The sequence below is a fragment of the Chlamydotis macqueenii genome, chromosome 8 (assembly GCF_036417535.1).
Source record: "Chlamydotis macqueenii isolate bChlMac1 chromosome 8, bChlMac1.mat, whole genome shotgun sequence".
Classification (NCBI taxonomy): domain Eukaryota; kingdom Metazoa; phylum Chordata; class Aves; order Otidiformes; family Otididae; genus Chlamydotis; species Chlamydotis macqueenii.
Window position 1 is genome coordinate 25,811,406 of NC_141563.1, and position 14,512 is coordinate 25,825,917.

At 38.2% G+C, this 14,512-nt stretch overlaps 1 protein-coding gene across 1 annotated transcript in view; it reads right to left on the minus strand.

The window, feature by feature from the left end:
• Positions 1 to 14,512, minus strand: part of ST6GALNAC3 (ST6 N-acetylgalactosaminide alpha-2,6-sialyltransferase 3) — a 221,090-nt gene that overhangs the window by 6,104 nt on the left and 200,474 nt on the right. The gene's annotated exons all lie outside the window — the stretch shown is intronic.

The following is a 14,512-nucleotide window of genomic DNA, read 5'->3' on the forward strand; positions in this document are numbered from 1 at the left end:
TGATCACCTTTGCTCAAATAACTAGTTGTGTTAAATCAGTCCAAAAGTATTACCTGCATGAGTGAAAACAAATGACATGGGTAAGGACTGGGCTCACACATTGACTATGTGAGCAAAGGTATGTATTGTTAATTACAGACCAAATCCTGTTCGCTGTAGTCACACAAGTGTTATCAGTGGGGAACTGGGAATCAACAAAGCTACCCATATAACCAGGGCAAGCAAGACTTTGCTTTAAAACCTCCTAAGTAATAAGAACACACTTAGCCCTCACTGCTTACAAACTGGTTGAAGTCCAGCTTTGTGCATGTATTGCTGTCATTTTGACTGAAATAAATGAAAATAATTACCCTGAAATTATAAATAACTAGTCAAATATCCAAATAAAGATATCACAAAAGTGATAAAACCAAACAGAGCCCTAACTTTGGCTCAGTTTGAGAGAGTTGGGTGTCAGTGTGAGGAGGGGATAATTTAGCTCCACGCCACATCTTTTAGCTCTTAGCATTTGGGTACAGCAGGGAGCAGTTTGTTCACCATCCTAAGTTAAAGCAGCCTAAGGTTTGCACACAAGTTTTGCTGCAAAAGTAGGAAAATCCCCATCAACAAAATCTTCTGAAAACATTTTCATCCTCGGTTAGAAATAAACCTTGCATGTGGAAAAAAAAATCACATAGCAACATATCCAGCCTATAAACCCAACTTTCCTGTGAGACAGAAGAACCAACTCAAGTGTTTCTTCCTCGTTCAGAGCAGGAATGTACTGTGGTCTCCTGCCTCCCAGGTAAATCTGCCAATCACTGGGTTTTGGCTCAGATTCTGTCTTACTTCCTTGCTCTTTCTAGCTGAAGTGTGACTAAATACTAAGTAAGACGATGGGTGAAAAAGTAGTTGTACAACCTTTATAATGACGTTTACCCCCCACACAGAGGACAGATTCAAATTCCTTCTTTGATGAAAACTTTTTATTATGGATAGTAGAAGAGCTACAAGAGCTTTACATTCCTAAAGAAACTCCAGTACACTTCAGTTTAAACAAATCTTTGTAGTTTTTAGTGAAAAACAGTTACCCCAACTCCTAGAGATTTTTGCTGTACTCAAGTAGACTCAAAGAAGTTTGGGCTACATCTTCTCTTCCTTGTCCATGTCTATCATCCTTAATGGGGTAGCTGATGTGAACTTCTATCCCTACCTTTCCTGAAACATCTTTCTCCTTGGGGAAACTCCTAAGTCTCTGTTTAGCTGCTTTTGTAAAGGACCCTTCTGGAAACAATAAATAAAGGGTTAACGTAGCATTGAAGAATGACAAGTGGGAACAAAAGGCAGGGTGTCAAATACCCATATTTCATTAGATGGACACCAACTATGATTGTGCTTCTTTACTTGACACATTTATTGCCACAAAACTGTACATCTGTTTATCTGTCCTGTTAGGATCTTCATTCAAACAGAATGTTCTGCTACTGTCTAGCAAAGAGAATTCCCAATCTGATTCATGTTATTTCGAGTAACATACTGCCATGATAAAAAGCTGCATTGCTTCTAACTTGCTTTCTGCTCTTGCACTAGAACAACACTGGCCTTGAGCTTTTACAGCCATTTAGAATCATAATAACCTTTTATAAGAACACTATGAAGATCAGGACCCTTCCGATAATGGAGGTTTATTGGAGAGTACTGTATTGACAGTAGCATCTGAAATTTGCTATACTCAGGAGGAAAAAGGAATCTTAAAAAAGGATTAATCAATATTTCATGTCTTGTTTTAACACCATTGGACCTTAGTCCTCTCATCTATATACTACACTGGCAGGATAAATAAAAACAGCAGAGTGAGTTCCCAGATACCCTCCCTGGGAGATGAAGTACATGACAGAATACAGATTATGTACTTCAAAACAAAGCACTTACATTCCTCCCATTTTTTCCTCTGAAGATACATAGGGATACATGGGAATACACTTAAGCAGTGGGGATCCTGGATGATTTGGTAACACCTTAGAATTCAATCTGGTACTGTAAACATACTTTCAACATTCTAATGAAAGCAATATTAGAAATGTGAAAACAATTTTAGCTGTCCCTAAAAAGTCATAAATCTTTGAATACCTTTTAAAATATCATCCCATAAAACTGTAGTGCAAAGCAATGTCTCAGCCCTTGCTATTATTCTAACACCATGCACTCAATTTCTTTCTCTACAGGAGAGTTTTACACGTTTTTTTGGCCAGGGCTTTTTGAGACTCATTAGAAAGAATTCCTCTTGTTACTGTAATTGCATTCAAATTTCAAATTTTACACAATGAAAAGAAAAGAACCCTCCATTTATGTGTAGCATAAGGCTATGTTACTGCACAAATCTGAGGCAAGGAGGAAAACAGGAGTTTGTTAAACATCATCTGTAGAACCACTATAGTCAAATTCATTGTGATATATGTGTGTGCAGCAAACACAAAATTGTTCCCTATGGCTCACAGTGACTGTTTCTTATACTCTAAAATTAATGGGTCACCAGATCTAGGCAGGAAATTGTCTCAACAACTCAGGAGAAAATAATGCACTATTTTAAAAAAAAAATGCATTTAAAAAGAAGATGGTTTTCCTTTCAAGACATGATTTACAGCTGGATGCAGCAATAAAAAGGCAATGCTCACAAAAAGTTACTTAGTCTGTTTATCTTGAAAAAGAGAGCTTATTTTGCATACTTCCTACAGTATCAGGATTCCTAAAGAAATGTTAGTTATCGGGATGTAATTCATTCTGCTAAATACAATCCAGCATTTCAGAAAAGTACATAGGCATATGCTTAGCATTAAACACATGAAAAGACCAATGGAATCAGCCGAATTAAGATGCTTGAAACAAAATATGCTTGCCTATCTTGCTCTTAGTGAAGGTTTAAGTGCTGAAAATGTCATTATTTAATCTCAGAATGTAAAAGTAAGCTCCAAGATTAATAGTTATTTCCAAGTTTCAAGTCTCAAAACATAGAATTTGCATTTTTAGTAATGCTTTCCATAAACTCCAGTAGAAAGAACTGACTATAGTTTCTCACAGCACCTTAAAAGGAGGCTTGCCTTCTGTATTTTAGAGTGAAATTGTAAAAAAAAACCATTTAGGATTGCTAGAATTATAATGTGTGATACATAAAGCTTTAATTAAAAATTAATTAAAAATAAAAGCAATTAGACAGGGTTCTTTAGCCTTAGCTTTCCAATATTCTACAAAAAACATAAGAAATTGATATAAAGAAGAGGGAATAGAGAGCGCCCTATAAAAATGTTGGCGACTGTAATTCATCTTCTTTGCATCTATAACCATGCTTTGATGTAGGCTAAATGAAGGAAAAACTGGTTCCTTCTCTCATCGGGGGGAAAATGAAGGAACATAAAATATTTTCTTAATGATCAAGGGCAGGTGAGTTCAAATCAGGTAAAAGTTTGGTTGTCACTTGAGCTCTAATTTTACCATAGAATTCCAGGAAGTTCTGTCCTTTGTTCAATTGTTCCAGGATTTTTTGTGTGCACAATCAATTCTAGCTCCGTGGTTCAATGGACTGTAATTTCCAGTGGAGATTTCAGTGGTAAAAAAAAACCAAAAATAAAAAAAAATGTTTGTTAAGGCGGAGATGTTCTGTAGACAAGCAATTTCATGTCAATCTGATTGCATAAAATAATTTAGAAGCCTATTTTTTAATTCTTTACTGGGAGAAATTAGAGAGCACAGAAGGTCAATTAAGAGTGTTAATTAAGATAAAACCAAAGAAATGTAGGACTTCAAGAAGCTATTAAGTAACAGAGCTTGCCAAAAGCATTAACTTTCCTTTTTTGCTTAATTTCAAAATATTGCAGTAAAATAAAATTCAACAATGACAGATTGAAATGACAAGATTCTCCAGGCCAATTAATTGAAAAAAGAAAATCTATCTTTTCATAAAGGCTGTTTATAGACTCTAATCCTCAGATGACCCTCCTACCAAACTACTGAATCAGCAGCAGCTTTATTTGCAGCAGCTTGTCAGGCCCCTTGATTAATAAATAAGTGTAAATAAGTGTATTGGTCTAAACAAACTAAGACACCTGTAATCCACAGAGTGGAGGCTTCATAACGTGAGATGTCCTTCCTACATGCTAAAAGACCTGTAAAAATGATTCCAAATAAATAGAAATATTTTCAAGAACTGTGTCAAAATTAGCTTGGACAGTGTTCAGATAGGTATGTCTCCGGCACTTACAAATTTGTATCCGCAGTGCATCAAGACACTGTTAACCTTCTGGGAGGGAGTCAGTATACTCTGGTTTTGCTTCGCTCTCTGCTGCTCGCACTGTGTCAGTCTCATCTGTGAGGAACCCTCAGGAATGATGGTAGAAAGTACATGTCCCCTCTGTACTACCTTCTTAAGGAAAACCAGCTCTTTTTTTCCCCGAGTTACTATAGATTTTTATATTGCTGAATAAGTGTATATTTCCTTACAACTAAAAATATGGAAAATTTATCTACCAGCACAAGCTAGTGATCCATTACTTAATTCAATACTAATCAAATTAATGCTACCATTGTAATTACGTTGACAGAGATTTCTGGGTTTTTTTCTGAGGAAGCATCTCTGAATTCAGCTGCTGAACAACTCTTCTTTTTTTGCCAAATTAAATGCCCGCATTCCCCAAGTCACAGGTTTGGTCTATGCCTTCCTTTTCATATCAAAGGTAGATTTGTAAATGACAGATTAGAATGAGCTGACAGAAAAACTCTGAGAGAATGGTAAGGCTCATTTTCCTAGGACCTCTCCTTTGAGGAGCAGATATACTTCTCATGCCAGAAAGCTGTTTTCTTGAGGGGGAAAAAAGGAAGTACATTTGGTACAGGAGAAGGGTAAGATTCTAAATGCTGAAGAGTATTAGCACTAGCCTAGATTTAATTCTGTGTTCTGTAAGACTCAGTGCTTTGTTGCTAATAATTTAATTTTATTCTTTCTGCAGAAAAAAATAGCACAAGAAGAGCAATGAAGATGCAAGCACAGTGAACTGCTTTCACCTGGTAAAAATGGCTGCTGTTTCTTCTTTATCAAGATACCTGTTAGGCAGTTGTTTATCATAATTATTCATTCTTTTGTACGTGTGTGCATGTGCATGCAAGTGCTTCCTTTGCATTCCATAATGATGCAGGACATCTAATAATAAACACTCATGCCCCTCTAGCAGTGAGCAGACTGTCTCACATGTTCAAAAGCCCACATGGTGCTTCAGGTCATTCTGAAAAGTGAAACATTTATTTATGGACAGATGTTTTATTATCCATCATGTATGGTTTTATGCAAAGCTTAAACAAGTGGAATGCATTGTGAACAGCACAGACCACATTCCAGATTCAGACAGCGGCTGTGCCCAGCAAGATGTACCTGGGAAGGGAGAAGAGATGCACTCCTGTCAGCCCAGACTCTTGGTATGTCATCCTTACTGTGAATCCTGAAAATAAACTGCAGTCAGGTGGCATACTGTCCAATTAATCTCCAGAAATACAGGTTTATGTATCTACATTAATATTGCACCAATGGAACACAGAGGAAAAGAATACAGGCTGGGCGGAGAATGGATTGAGAGCAGCCCTGAGGAGAAGGACTTGGGGGTGCTGGTTGTTGAAAAGCTCAACATGAGCCAGCAATGTGTGCTTGTGGCCCAGAAAGCCAGCCACATCCTGGGCTGCATCAAAAGCAGCGTGGCCAGCAGGTTGAGAGAGGGGATTCTGCCCCTCTGCTCTATTGAGACCCCACCTGCAGTACTGCATCCAGCTCTGGAGCCCCCAACATAAGAAGAATGTGGACCAGCTGGAGAGGGTCCAGAGGAGGCCACGAAGATGATCAGAGGGCTGGAGCACCTCTCCTATGAGGACAGGCTGAGAGAGTTGGCCCTGTTCAGCCTGGAGAAGAGGAGGCTCCGGGGAGACCTTATAGCGGCCTTCCAGTACCAAAAGGGGGCCTACAGGAAAGAATGAGGAGAAACTCTTCAGTAGGGCCTGTTGTAATAAGATGAGGGGTAATGGTTTCAACATAGAGGGAGGCAGATTCCGATTAGATATAAGGAAGAAATTTTTACAATGAGGGTGATGGAACACTGGCACAGGTTGCCCAGAGAGGTGGTGGATGCCCCATCCCTGGAAACATTCATGGCCGGGTTGGATGGGGCTCTGAGCAACGTGATCTGGTTGAACATGTGCTTGCTCCTTGCAGGGGGGTTGGATTGGATGACCTCTAAAGGTCCCTTCCAACCCAAACTATTCTGTGATTCTAAGTGTCCATTTCCGTTGAATTCACTAGGAACCCACAGTAAAGGCTACTCCTATGCCACAAACTAGCCCACAAGAATCTTCCCTCGCAATCTGATTTTATAAGATGCAACAATTAATAACTTCTATGTCAAAATAGCCTTGAAAAAAAGACAGGAGGGACACTTCTGAAATATCACAAAAGGGAACAGAGAAATTATGGCTTTGTATTTAACTGCATCTAATTAAAAAAATATATAACTATTCGATTACTATTTACAATTTTTGGCAAGACAGACAAAATCAATATAAGAAATAAGGAAGAACCTGTTACTGCAATTACTGAAATCCATGTGGCATCTGTTTGGGTACGTATTTTATGCATATAGTTCCTATCTTTGTGTTGTGTACATACTTCTAAATTTATTTTCTGTCTTTCTCTGCTTTATTCGGTATACACATGGAAACCTGAAACAAAGGGGAAAAAAAAAAAGTAGCTTAAAGAAATCGACTTCTGCTGCCAGGCTTCTGTAGTTTCCTTATTTCTGATTCCTTGACCTGACTTTGATGCATCTCAGCTCAGTTGTGAACTCAGGCAACGAGAGAAGGCAGTTATTTCATCTGGGTTGAGAGGGCTCCTTCAGATGCCTGTGCTGCTGAGCTCAGACAATAAAAGGAGAATTCCTGTTTATCAAGAGTAATAATCGAGGTCCAGCTTGCTGCAAAGCACACAGAAAAGAAAGGAAGACTAAAAAATTATAATTGTAAACCCTACCTTCCAGCTGAGATACATATATATGTATGTATGTATGTATGTATTATTTTGAAGTGATTCTTGTACAGGAAAACCTGTGCTAATCTTTTCTAGCTGAATGGCATTCCCTGTGGAGAACAAGAGTTGCTAGCTAAATTTCTTACAGCAGTTGGACTTCTGCAGCTCACACTGACTCTTCAGATACAAATTGTGCTCTTGGTGCAAACTCTTTACAGAACAGTAAATCCCAATCCCAGTCGTTTTTCTTCCCCACTCTCTTCCCTAATCCTCCTGTTCCCAGAAATACATATGCTCTTGATTTCTCTTGAATCGAGAATTCTTTATTTCCCTTTCTTAAGTACAAACTGTGGTCTGAGGCACAGCCTATGCTATTGCATGCACTCAGGTTATTAGTAAAAGATGCCTTTTTAAAGTGTCCTGGCTGCAGTTGCCACCTGAGACTGAAGCCAAGCATTTTATGCATGACTACCAATAACCTTGCCCCACTGGAGGTGTATTGTGCAGAAAGAGAACTGTATGGTGCCATACATCTCCATTTGCCCCTGATTTTGTTGATGAGCAAATGGATGTTTAAATCAGAAGAAGATCCACAGAAAGGTGGACCATTACAACCATGCAGTTATGTTTGGAAGGAAGGGAAACTACATTCACATAAGCAGATTTGAGGGCTAAGCTGCTGACATCTTTACACAACGATTTTTCTCTTCAAAAATCACCCCAGTAAAATTCACTCCACCCTGAAGAAGATTAAGTTTACCAGGAAATGCACCTCTTCTGGTCTATGCCAGCATAGCACTTGCTCCACGGTATAATTACTTATTGAAGCAAATGGGAGGTAATGGCAAATCTGCTTTCCCTGGACAGCACTCAAGCCTGCAAGTTAGTTGTGGCACCATGGTGGACTCCTTTCCACCGTTCTCCACTTTCCATTGGCCTATGCTAGGTCAAAGACTTACTGCCATCCCTGATGGCTGTGACAAAGGGAGTGACAGCTGAAACCATGACACAGGTTTCATGACTTGTGCCACAGGCCTCTGCAGGGCAGCTTTATGCGCTCTTCTCTTCACCAGTAGCTGCATCCCCTTTGCTGAGCGCTGGTTCAGTATTTTCCCACAGGATGAAAGGGAGTAAAGAAGGATTTAGATTTTCAACCTTTGTAGCCAAAAATGAATCAAAACTCAAGAGTGGAAGAAAAAAAAGACAACAGTGACTTTTTCCTGCATCTACATTCAAATCAATACTTGCTGTCGTGGATCTGTACATTTTTCTCCAGGGAGGATGTAAACTAAACAGAGCTGCAGTTAATCCAGGATCCCTGAAGATAATTAATTAATCAGGCTTTCCCACTCTTATTTTGGTATTAAAGGGCACTTACTACTCCTAGCTGCTTATTTAGTGAAATCTATTGTAGGTGAATACAGAAGAAGTTTCTTGATTAGCTTTTACCTTGTCAAGACAAGATACGGAAGGGAGTTCATCTAACCTTGGCTGAAAGCAGCTTGAATTTTTCATAAAGACATTTCCTTTTTTTTTTATGTTTAAAGCAAAAAATATGAGACAACTTTCTAAAGGTGCACATTGTAGTCTGTGAGACTGGGATGTGAGCAAAGTCTTTTATAAAGGTATTTTGTTTTACTGCTATGGTGAAAATGAAAGAACAGCTAGCACAAGACTGTACCTCAGTGTATTTGAGTGGAGAGAACACTGGACCAGATACTCAGCTGATAGAAACCACACTGATGTACATCAGCTGATATCCTTTTAAATGTTCTACAATCTGCAGGCAGTCGTTGCATTAGTTCAATCACTACCTCTTTGATGTTAACATAGAAGGGAAGGCAGTGTTACATTTTTCTCCCTGCATTTCACATTTATCCAAGAACTTTGCTTTTCATCAGCATAGCTGCTCATGCAAACAAAGCCTATGGAGGGTCAGCCATAATATTAATGGGAAGTTTCATTTCTGAAAGGAAGATACTCACTGAAAAAAGAGAACTCAAATCACACAGATAAGGCCTTCATTGGTGCATATCCCTCTAACAATAACTTGCCTCTGCCCAACTGTGGTATTCATAAGACTGTTTCCAGGTATTCTAAAATTAATTCCTAATTTGTTGCTAAATTACGGGTTATTTACATTACAGTAGCACAGCGAATCCTCGCTGTGCAAGGTGCTATACATCCACATGTGACTGTCCTTGACCCCAAGAGCTCATCAAATAATCAAGAGAAACAGATTATTTGGAGAATGTACATATCCTTACCCCGAGTTCTCACAGGGAACTGATGCATACTGAGATTTCCTCCCTTACATTGAAGGCATGTATATAAGTAGTAATTTAACATGCATGCAAAAGTCTCTGCACCAAGTACAGCAAGTAGAATGGAATAAAATAAGCGCAAGACCTTCTAGTACTGTTCCATAGAAACTTCCTACAATACTGCACTGTGTTATAGAGCCACATTCTCTGAAATTGAATCCAGAGAACAGTGCTCTTCTCTACACTGCCTATTTGCACAAACCAAAAGTTCATTTTAGATTATGGAACATTAATATTTTTAGCAAAAATGAAATCTTAAATCCAGACATATTATTCTGATGTGGACAAATGGAGGTAAAAATAGAACTTGTGTGGGTCTGAATTTTAATTCAAATGCAAGAGGCCATAATGTACCCCATCAGTCAAGCTTTGGAGATGAACTGCTAATTAACACAGATGTTGCCTTCCCTTTTACTACTGTAACTTTCTCCAGATTAACTTTTCCTTAAAGTAAAAAAGGAACAAAATATTTATCTTTTCTTTTTTTTGACATACAATTTAATGAAACACACACACATATCATATCACATATCATATTACTCTTTAGTATCAATATTAAGTTCTTGCTTACTCTCTACATTCCATTCAAATGTGTCTAGTCTTTCTCTGCTTTCTTAATTAACTCATCTCTGTCCAGCTACCTAGAAAGAAAAAAATAATCCTAGCCTCTGAGCTACTTCCTCTACCTTCTCCATCGCTCTGTTTACACAGTAGCTGGCTTTCTGGTGGGTACCTCTCACTGATATTCAATGTGGACAGAAGAGGTTGAGGTCTAATTAAAGCCCCACTTGAAATATAGGGTCTCAAATACTCAGGACATGCAAGTTTAGTTTTTGTCTTTCCCCTTCTGTTCACCAAGAGCCACTATGTTTATGCAGCAGGGTCTTCTGAAGGCCAGATGCTTGCAGACACTGACACAAATATTTCCTCTGAAGGCACCACCTTGATTGCAGACAGACGTGTTCGGCAGAACAGACAAAGAATGGTGCATTTTCTTCTCTCAGATGGCAGCCTTTAGAAAAATATGATACAGCAAACAATTTAGAAAAGCAGAAGACTGCCACAGAGAAGCTCATAGGAAGAGGAACTATGGATCAGAGTAGATTCCCTTCTAGCCCACTGCACAGTTCCTTCAACATCGGACAATTTCAGACTATTTTCTTCCCATATTCATTGAACAGACTGCAGGAGAGTAATCATAGAAATGGAAGCTGTGAGAAAAATCTTCATACTTATTAGAATGTCAGTGAAATGCTCTAAAAGAGAATTTTTATGGCTTCCCTGCTATCAACTGAAGTAGCAAATTAGTTAATTTTCCAAGGCTTTCACAATCCAGCTTTTCAAGAATAGTAAACTCTAGAATGATCAAACTAATCATCTAGCCAGCTCACTGTCAGTGTAAGCTAATGCGTAGTTACCAAGAACGGTGAAGAATTCAGTTAGCTTCAGGGATCTGATATTGCCAGTGAACCAAAGTTATTAGGACACATTCATGAAGCAGGACAGTGGTCCTTTGCTTTACAAATAAATGCTCTGATTTCTCCTCTACGTATTATATTCTCTTAGTGACATCATCTTTTCAGTGATTTCCAGTATCAGCTAGTTAAGATCTGGATATGTTGCCACTGAAGCTCTGCAGGCAAGCAGCTCTTTAGGTGGCCACACACCTGACAGCATACATTGAAGGAGGCTGTTGCTGCTCCCTAGGCATCAAAGTTCAAGACACCAAGGTTAACTGAATTCTTATCTATAAGATTTGCATAATAAACGTGTAAACAAGCTAATTTATTACAACTAGAAACTACAGCCCACTTGTAACAAGGTAGATGATTCAAGACTACATCGTTTTGGCACCAAATTTAAAACTGCCAAAAATCTGTTACGTAGTTGCGTTACAGAGAACCACAGGTAACACTAATAGCAACATTGCTGGAAGGAATACCAGATTAAAAATTAAGAGTTCAGTCACACACAATACCAGAGATAGCGTCACAATTAGCTTTATAAAACAACATCGTTCTTTATGAGGCTTTTTCTTTGCCTCTTCATGCTATTCGCCTGATAAGCCCTTGCCAACAAAGACATTATACTAATTACAATTAGTTATACAAAGTGTGAGACAACTGAAATGATTTATTGATTTTTTCCTCACAAAATAAACCTTATTTTGAATTCCAAATATACAATAAGAAAAATAAAGCAGAAGCCTCAGATGGCACGTTTACTCCAGACATGTATGAAAGTGAATATACTTACAGAGACACTCAGTCCATTTAAAACTTTAATCTTACAGTAGCTGTTTGCAAAAATCAGTGCAGAGTAGGTTTTATGCAATTAAATTCCTTTTCCCCTTAGCAAAGACATTTAAGGTACAAAGCCAGAGCTGAGCTGTTTTTAAAAAAAACTTATAACTAAGAGGATCTTCCAACAATAGTAAAAAAAAAAGTGTCCAGGCCAACAAAAAAAGTGTGCATGTTTGTCATGCAATATTAATGTGGCATTGAGTATGTCTGCATTTGATATAATCTATTATCTACGTGCAATCTGAAGAGATGAAAGAATATGAAGCTGTGTTAAATACCTTTCTGTGTTAAATATTAATCTGTGGTAACTACCACTTCACATCTAGGCATGGAAATAATGAAGGAATCTTCTTACTTTAGTTCTTTGGAAACTCATTCTAACCATTTCTACAAGACCTTCCTTTGTCCTCCATCCTGCAACATCATGAATGCTCCTCAAATCATACCAAGAATTTGCTCATCCTGTGAATATCCCCAGGGTTCAAATGTATTTCCATGACAGATGTGCATGGACTGAGAGTCTTAGCAGAATACAGTGCTTGATCCTTCATGGGACCCTCCTCACAAGTCTGTATCTTAAATTCCTTTGAAGCTCCAAAAAAAATACCTATGCTTACTGAAAAATGAATAGTTGATCCAGTTTGATGATCTCCCAGTCCTTTTGATATGCCTCATCTCCAGAGCTCCAACTCACTTGAGCACTTAGATGTAAACCTTCCGTAATACAGACAATGAATATATACAAGTACATAGGCTGCGACCCAACAGCCACACTCACAGACCAGCAGGTTTACTCTGTGATCTCTACAGTGCCTTTTGCCACTACACAGGCCATTTCCTCCTCAGTCTTGACAAGGCATAGCACTTAGGCAAAATACATTTCTTTTTTTTTTCTGGTCTGCAAGTCAGCATTATCTGATTAGGTCTGCTTCCTATGGCTTGTTCAGTCTTGTTTATCAGACACACTGGAAAATATTTCCAATAATAAGCCACCAGAAATCTGCCTTCATATTTTGTGTCAGGCTACATATAACAGAAATCTTTTCATTTTAGTTTTAAAGTATTGCTTCATTCAACAAGCCAGCTCCTGGCTGACACACAATCTAACCTAAAAGCTATGGATCAGCAAGTAAATGCAGAAATTCTATTAGTTTTCAGACCTGAAGTTTACGCCTTTCATTTCAAATGAAATCAAAATCCTACACACGAATAGGTAAAGCACAGAGTAAAGATCCTTTCTTAAAACCATCCATTACGTATTACATGAGCACAAGGAAGAAAGCAGTTTCTGCATCTTGTAGATACTGTATTTCTTGTGCTCAATGACTCTGACAAGGATGGTAAATAGCACAGATAAAAGAGATCCATTTTGAGGAAAAATTAAAACCATGACGAACATTATATTAGGCAATGTGAAATCCTGCAAAGGTACAAAGACAGGCATATTCAGATATGCTTGGTATTAACAAAACCTCTCCAAGCTTGTATAAATTGGACTTCCTAAATCTGAATTAAAAAGTCATTGGCAAACTTGGCTCTGCTTTAGGGAGTTTGTAAATGATCGTCCTCTTTTAGCACCAAAGGAAGGAAATAGTGCAAAAGTGCATATTACAAAGTATCCAGAATGTTTATGAAAATATTCTTTTTCTGAACTGAAAGAAAAAACATCAACAAAGAGAGATTTCATTCCTTTGTTCCTTCTATAAGTGCACGTACTTTTGATAGGTAATCAGATTTCCTACTAAGCTTTATAGATAAATACAAGAGATTTAGGAATGATTGACACCTGACTTCATTTTACCATTCGCACTAAAGAGAGATGTTCACTGGCAGTTCTTAGAGCACATGCATCAGCATTTTGACACAGTATACAGACCGACTCCCCAAATTAATAGCAGCGAGTATAATCACTTCTGGCGTGGTCAGGCAGAACTTCACTGAAGTCGCTGGAACCCCTTCTGCCGAAGTTGAATTTCTCTGTGAGCCTGGTGCATTGTCTGGTGTACAGGCAGAAGTACCTTTTGGAGATAAGGCCCCTTAATATGTGGCCCGCCCTAAACCTGTGGGGAAAGAACACATCTAGATTCTAGCTTTGTGGCTCGGAGATTTCTTTACTGTATACACAGTTCCTGTATAATTATGCCACACACTGCTTTCCTTCAAAGTGGTGGATTATGATTGTCCAGGAGCAAGAAAATCAATTGTGATGACCTAGCACAATTATGATCAACCTAATAGCAGGGTTTTTTTTCTGCATATCTCATTCTGTGCATTCAGTTAAGGAAATTATTTCAGGGTTTTGCTATTTATTCAAAAAATATAGAAGAAAAGCCTGACGTTTTCTTCTTTGAAAAGTTAGCTGTAATATTTGTCTTTGGAGAATGGCATTAAACAGTGAAGAATCTACTCAGCTTGTTGGGTTCCTTCTTTCTCATTATACAAGCCTACTCATATCTTTCATTTGTATTTTGTGTTTATTTGTATTTAATCTGTATTTTCCTCTGGCAACAGGTTTGAAAGCCTCTTGTTTCATTTTGCGCAGATACTATCTTATAGCTTGATGATTACTAGTGAGTTGGTATTCTTTACTATAGCTCTTAGCTATTACAATATTCTGTCCTCGTGCATGGATTTCCCATACATTTTCTCCAAGAGAAATAGAATTGTAGTTGTTACACAAAACTGCGAAGAAACAGAAGTCTACACAGTGTGAGATTTCACCTTACGTGTTCAGTTGGATCAAGAAATCAAGTCAACTGGCTTAGAGTAAAAGCAAACAGAAAGCCCAAGATGCAACATCCAGGTCCAGCTCTCAGTTAAGTCCAATAAGCCAATTAAATGACAGCTTACAA